The sequence below is a fragment of the Molossus molossus genome, unplaced genomic scaffold, assembly GCF_014108415.1.
Source record: "Molossus molossus isolate mMolMol1 unplaced genomic scaffold, mMolMol1.p scaffold_m16_p_13, whole genome shotgun sequence".
Lineage (NCBI taxonomy): Eukaryota > Metazoa > Chordata > Mammalia > Chiroptera > Molossidae > Molossus > Molossus molossus.
In genome coordinates, this window is record NW_023425348.1 from 45331348 (window position 1) to 45338418 (window position 7071).

Consider the following 7071-nt stretch of genomic DNA (forward strand, 5'->3'; position numbering starts at 1 on the left):
AAATGTTTCAATGCTATGTGGACACATTACTACCCATACTTATGAATCTCAAAAATACATTTAGTGGGGAAAATATTGGAGTAATCATATTTCTCATATTTCTGACTATCTCATGCGTTTTCTGTAACCATCTGAAATATTTTGTGTCGGGCCTTTAACCAATATATAGTAGGTCCTCCAAAACTATATAAATATGTTTTTATTGCCCAACTGGTGTGGCTCAGTGGTTGAGCATCGACCCATGCACCAAGAGGTTGCTGGTTCAATTTCCAGTCAGGGCATATGCCCAGGCTGTGGGATCAATCCCCAGTGGGGGTCTTGCAGGAGGCAGCCAATTGATGTTCTCCCTCATCGATGTTTCTATCTCTCTCTCCCTCTCCCGTCCTCTCTCTCTAGAAATTAATAAAGAAAAAAATTAAATATGTTTTTATTGATGTTTTAGAGAAAGAGGAAAGGAGAGAGAGAGAAACGTTAATGAGAGAGAAGCATAGATCGGCTGCCTCCAACCCAGGCACGTGCTCTGATTGGGAATCCAACCAACAACCTTTTGGTTCATGGGAGGATGCCCAACCAACTGAGCCACACCAGCCAGGGCAGCACTTCATTCCTTTTTATGGCTGAATAATATTTCATTCTATGGATATACTATGTTTGGTTATCCATTTGTAAGTTGAGAAACATCTGGGTTATTTCCGTTTTTTTGGTTATTAAGAATAATGCTCCTGCCCTGGCCAGTTTGGCTCAGCGGTTAGAGAGTCAGCCTGTGGTCCACAGAGACCCGGGTTCGGTTCCCGCTAAGGGTATGTACCTTGGCTGCAGTTTGTCCCTGGCCCTGGTTGGGTTGTGTGGGTGGCGGCCACTCGATGTGTCCCTTTCACATCGATGTTTCTCTCTCTTCCTCTCTCTCCGTCCCTCTCTATCTGAATAAAAAATGGAAAAATGTCCTCGGGTGAGGATAAAAAAAAAAAAAAAAAAAAAGGAAAAATGTCCTCGGGTGAGGATAAAAAAAAGGAAAAATGCCCTCGGGTGAGGACTAAAAAAAAAAAAAAGAATAATGCTCCTGTGGAAGTTTCTGTATAAGTTTTTGTATGAACATACATTTTCAGTTGTGTTGGGTGTATACCTAGAAGTGGAATTGCTGAGTCGTATGATAATCATATGTTTAACATTGTGAGGAAGTGCCAAACTGATTTCCAAAGTGGTTGCACCATTTTATATTCCCAATAGTAATGTATGCTGGTTCAAAATGTTCCATATCTACTTTAAAAAAAAATTTTTTTTTCCTTACTAATTTTTAGAGAGGAAAGGAGAGGGAGAGAGAGATAGAAACATTGATGAGCAAGAACATCGATTGGCCGCTTCCTGCATGCCGCCCCCCCCCCCAATGGGGATTGGGCCCACAACCTGGGCATGTGCCCTGACCGGGAATCCAACCAGCAACCTCTTGATGCATGGGTCGACGCTCAACCACTGAGCCACACTGGCCAGACGCATATCTACTTTAATACTTGTTTTTTTCTGTGTTTTTAATTATTTGCCATCCTAGTGAGTTTAAAGTATTATCTCATTGTGGTTTTGATTTGTATTTTCCTAGTGGCTAATTATGTTGAGCATCTTTTCATTTGGCTATTGGTCATTTATATGCCTTCCTTGGAGAAATGTCTATTTAATCGTATGTCTGTTCTTAATTGGGTTGTTATTCCTTTTATTGCTGAGTTGTAAAAGTTCTTAATATATTCTGGATACTAGCCCCTTATCAGATCTATGATTTGTAAATATTCTGTCCCATTCTGAGTGTTGCCCTTTCCCTTTCTTGATAGTATACTTTGGTGCATGAAAGTTCTAATTTTTAATGCAGTCCAATTTACCTATTTTTCTTCATTACTTGTGTCATATCTAAGGGACCATATCTAAGAGACGTAATCTAAGGTCACAAATATTTCCACTTACGTTTTCTTCTAAGAGTTTTATAATTTTAACTTTTTCCTTTTTTCAGGGAGAGCAGTTCCTCACTATCATAAATTATGCAGTCGAGTTTCCCACATTTGGGGAAATCAGGAGTCAGAACGCCTGGGTGCAATAGATAAGCCTTGCCTTGGAAAAACCACCTTTGTCATCATGGTATCTCCCCTGGCACATAAGTATAATAATTTTAGCTCTTATATTTAGGTCTTTGATTCATGTGGAGTTAATTTTTGTATGTGATTCCTTTAGCAAGTGGATTACAGTTGTCCAAGCACCAATTATTGAAAAGACTAAGCTCTTTCCCTGTAAATTATCTTGGCAACATGTTGAAAATCAATTGACCATAAATGTATGGGTTTATTTTTGCACTATCAATTTTATTCCATTGATCTATATGTGTATCCTTATGGTATCAGTACAGTGTTGATTGTTTTGGCTATTCTGGGTCTTTTGAATTTCCATATGAGTTGCAAGATTAGCTTATCAATTTCTGCAAAAAAGCCAGTTGATATTTGGCTAAGAAATGTGTTGAATCTGTAGATTATTTTGGAAAATATTTCCATCTTAATATTAAGTCTTCCAATCCATGAACATGGGATCTCTTTCCATTTAGTTAGGCCTTCTTTAATTTCTTTCAATGGTATTGTGAGTTCCCAGTGTAAATATCTTGCACTCCTTTTGTTAAATATATTCTTAAATATTTTATTTTTCTGATGTATTGTAAATAGAATTTTCTTAATTTCAGCTTCTATTGCTCATTACTAGTATATAGAAATGGTTAATTTTTATATATTTATTTTGTATTCTGCAACCTTGAATTAACCTATTATCAATTCTAAAAGATAGTGTGTGTGTGTGTGTGTGTATGTGTAAGCCTTAGGATTTTATGTATACAAGATCATGTCATCTGCAAACAGAGGTAGTTATATTTCTTCCTTTCCAGTATGCCTTTTATTTCTTTTTCTTTCCTAATTGGCCTGACTAGAACTTTAAATATGAGGTTGAATATAAGTGGTCAGAGTGGAAATTCTTGCTCCTGATCTTAGGTAGAAATCATTCCATCTTTCAATGCAAAATATGATGTTATTGTTTTGTTTTGTTTTTCTTTATATCCTCACCCGAGGACATTTTTGCATTTAACTTCAGATAGAGTGGGAGGGAGAGAGGGGGAAAGAAAGAGAGAAACATCTATGTGAGAGAGACACATCAACTGGTTGCCACCCACATGACCCCAACTGGGGCCAGGGACAAACTGCAACCAAGATACATGACCTTAGCGGAAACTGAACCCAGGACTCTCTGGTCCGAGGGCCAACACTCTAACCGGCCAGGGCACATAATTGATTTTTCAAATGTGGACACAACAGACCTTGCCTTCCTGGGATAAATCTTACTTGGTCATAGTACAGAATCCTTTTTACATGCTGCTTGATTAAATAAGCTAGTATTTTCTTGAGGAATGTGTGTCTATATTCATAAGGAGTATTGGTCTGTAGTTCTTTTTTTCTTTAGAAGTCTTTGTTTAGTTTTAGTATCAGGTTAATATTGACCTCATAGAATGAGTTTGACCTCATCTTCTACTTTTTGGAAAAAATCTGTGAAGGATTCGTATTACTTCAAATTTAAATGTCTGGGTGAATTCATTAAGGTAGCCATCCGGTTCTTGGAAAGTTGTTATTACAAATTTTATCTCTTTAATTGTTATAGGCGTATTCAGATTTCTTGTGTCTGTTTTGGTAGTTCCTGTCTTTCTTGGAATTTGATCTAGATTATCTCATTTGTTTCTTTGTTGTTTTCAAATTTTAAGAGAAAGTTTATTTAGAAAGTTACAGAGGTAGTAGAAGTGAGCCAGCTATGCTATGTAGGCTCAGGAAATAAGTTACAGAAGCAACAGAAGGGGCATGTGGAACTTAGGAGTGAGAAAGGCAAAGGTAATGTGCCTTGGGGGAAAAAGAGGGGGGAGGGAAAAGCTCAGGCATGCTTCTGAAGAGGGAGAGTGTGTCTCATCTAGGATATCTAATTTGTGCAATCATTTTTATTGCTATATCTTTGGTAATAATGTCCCCTCTTTTACTCCTGATTTTATTTTATTTTTATATGTTTTGTTGATTTTTTAGAGAGGGGGAGAGAGAAATAGAAACATTGATGTGAGAGAGAAACCTGCTACATGCCCCCCACTGAGGGTTGAGCCTGAAACCTGGGCATGTGACCTGACCAGGAATCGAACTGGGACCTCTCAGTCCATGGGAGGGTGCTCAATCCCCTGAGCCACACCAGCCCAGCCACTCCTGATTTTAGTAATTTGAGTCTTCTCTCTCTTTTTTATTTTGATCAACTAGCCGAGGTTTGTTAATTTTGTTAATCTTTTTAAAGATTAACTCTTGGTTTCATTGATTTTCTCTGTGGTTTTCTATTCTTTTTCACATATTTCTGCTCTAATCAATATTATATCCTTCTTTCTACTTATATGTTTGTCCTTCTTTTTTAGTCTCTTAAGGTAGGAGGTTAGACTATTGTTTTAAGGTCTGCCTTTAAAAAATTTTTTTTTTCCTTTATTGATTTTAGGGACAGAAGGAGTGAGAGGGAGAGAAAGATAAAAACATCGACAAGAGAGAACATCAATTGGCCGCCTCCTGCATGCCCCCCATTGGGGATCGGGCCCACAACATGGGCATGTGTCCTGACCAGAAATCAAACTGGCAACCTCTTGGTGCATGGTTTGATGCTCAACCACTGAGCCACACCGGCTGGTCAAGTTCTGCCTTTTTTAAAAAACAGGAATCTACAGCTGCAAACTTCTCTCTAAGTACCGCTTTTGCTATATCCCATGAGTTTGAGTGTTTCATTTGTCTTAAAGTATTTTCTAATTTGCCCTGTTTACTTCTTTGACCTATTATTTATTTAGGAGTGTGTTGTTAAATTTCCACATATGTGTGGATTCCCCAAATTTCCTTCTGTTATTGATTTCTGATTTCATTCCATTGTGACTAGAGAACATACTTTGTAAGACTTCAGTCCATTTAAATGCACTGTGTCTTGTTTTATTGCCTAAGATATGGTCTGTCCTGGAGATTATTCCATGTGCCCTTGAGTTGTTACACTTTGCTGTGATTGGATGGATTGGTCTATAGAAGTCTGTTAGGACTAGTTAGTGTCCATTGTTGTTCAAATCCTCTATTTCTTTCTTAATTATTAATCCCTGTATCTTTTGGCAACTCCTCACCCTAGTACTCTACTATGCTTGGTTATCTGAGTCCAGAGTCTCCTTCATTCAATTCCTCCCTATATAGAGAGGGATAGGTTTATAACTACTGGTATATAGTCTTTGATACCATTCCTTTGTTTTTGACCCCTTTCCTTATCCCCGCCTTTTGTGGTACCAGGTGCTGCACATTCTTGAGCCTTTCTGGGGTTCTGCTTGGTTGATTGGCTTGCTTCTTTTTGCCTTCCCCTTCAGTAAACATTTTCTATGCTCTGTTTAGTCAGTTACCACTATTCTATCTTTGTCTCCCAAATTAAAATATTCTAGTTCTGGGTTATGGATGTCAAAGACAGAGTTTCCATTTTTATTTTTTATTCTTGTTTTGGAACAATTTCAGAAAAGGAAGGAGGCAGAAACATCTTTGTTGTTGTTGCTGTTAATCCTCACCTGAGGATATTTTTTCCATTGTAGAGAGAGTGGAAGGGAGGAAGGGGGGGAGAGAGGGAGAAACATTGATGTGAGAGAAACACATCGATTGGTTGCCTCCCACATCCACCCTGACTGGGGGCTGGGCATCAAACCTGCAACCCACGTAGTGCTCTAGACTGGGAATCGAACCCACAACCCTTTGATGCGTGGGCCGATGCTCTAACCACTGAGCAACACCAGCCAGGGCAGGAGGCAGAAACATCTTTAATTTACCATCCTAAAACTGGAAGTTTGTTAAATTTTTCTGAATAATGTTGTGGTTTATTATCTCATTGGATAATTACTGTAATGTAATGATTTTGGTATCTTTAAAAAAACTTTTTAAAATTTATTGAGAGATTTGTTGTTCCACTTATTTATGTATTCACTGCTTGCTTCTTATATGTGCCCTGACCAGAGATTGACCCGAAACCTTTGCATATTGGGATGACGCTCTAACCAACTGAGTTATCTGGCCAGGGCTTGATATCTTTTGACTTTTATATAAAATAAAGTCCTAGTCACTTTGTGCTATCCAAAAATCTGAAAAACTATTCACAAAAATATTGTTTCTCTTGGCATCTTAGGCAAGTTACAATTTGGCTGTACAGTCTGTTGGCATTTGGGTGCACACAGAATTGGTTTGGTCTCATTTTTCTGTCCTAAGGTGCTCTGTTCTTTTTATAAAGAGAACCAATTGTTCTCTTCTACTCAGAGAGTGATTATCTCTTAGTAGCAGGTGGAGTGATTCACTCTTCTGTACATCTTAGAGGAGACTTTTTTTTATTTATGGGGGATATAGTATGAGGAGAGGAGAGCTCCAGCAATGTGTCAGGAATTACACATTCTGGACTAGTATAAAAGAAGCAACCTCTTCCCTCACTGCAATTTCAAAGCCTGGAAGTAACACCCCACATCTAAGGCTCTGAGAAATCACATTATTCATAACAAGGACAATGATTCACATGAACGCAACAAAATGGAACTATCAAAAATAGATTCTGTAGATCATGCTGTAGCAAAAATATCTTCTGACTTAGCTTATAAATTGGTTATAATCACAGGAAGGACTATTCCTTCTCCTTCTCCTTGACAAAATACATTTTATACTTCTCTTATGCCACATCCTTGTACTTCAAGGTATTTGAAAAATGGATTTTGCCATGAGGCCTCCCCCTTTTTTCGTATTGTCCTTTAAAAATAAGAATTGCTTAAACATACCTTGTCATTTGTGCTCATTTAATCGGTCATCTTGAATTATTGAGCATTTGTCATTTCTATGCTTTGTATATTGATCCCTATTATTTTTAGTATCAATGATTATAATACCCTGCATAGTAGGTTAGAAGGGCTTCACATTTTATGGAATTTGAATTCTTGCCAAAGCTATTATTTGTTTCCAATATGAGCAATATGATTTCAGCCCTTTTACCTGG

At 37.8% G+C, this 7071-nt stretch overlaps 1 pseudogene; it reads right to left on the bottom strand.

The window, feature by feature from the left end:
- Nucleotides 1-1993: 1993 nt before the first annotated feature.
- Nucleotides 1994-2145, bottom strand: LOC118629197 (annotated as a pseudogene).
- Nucleotides 2146-7071: the final 4926 nt, after the last annotated feature.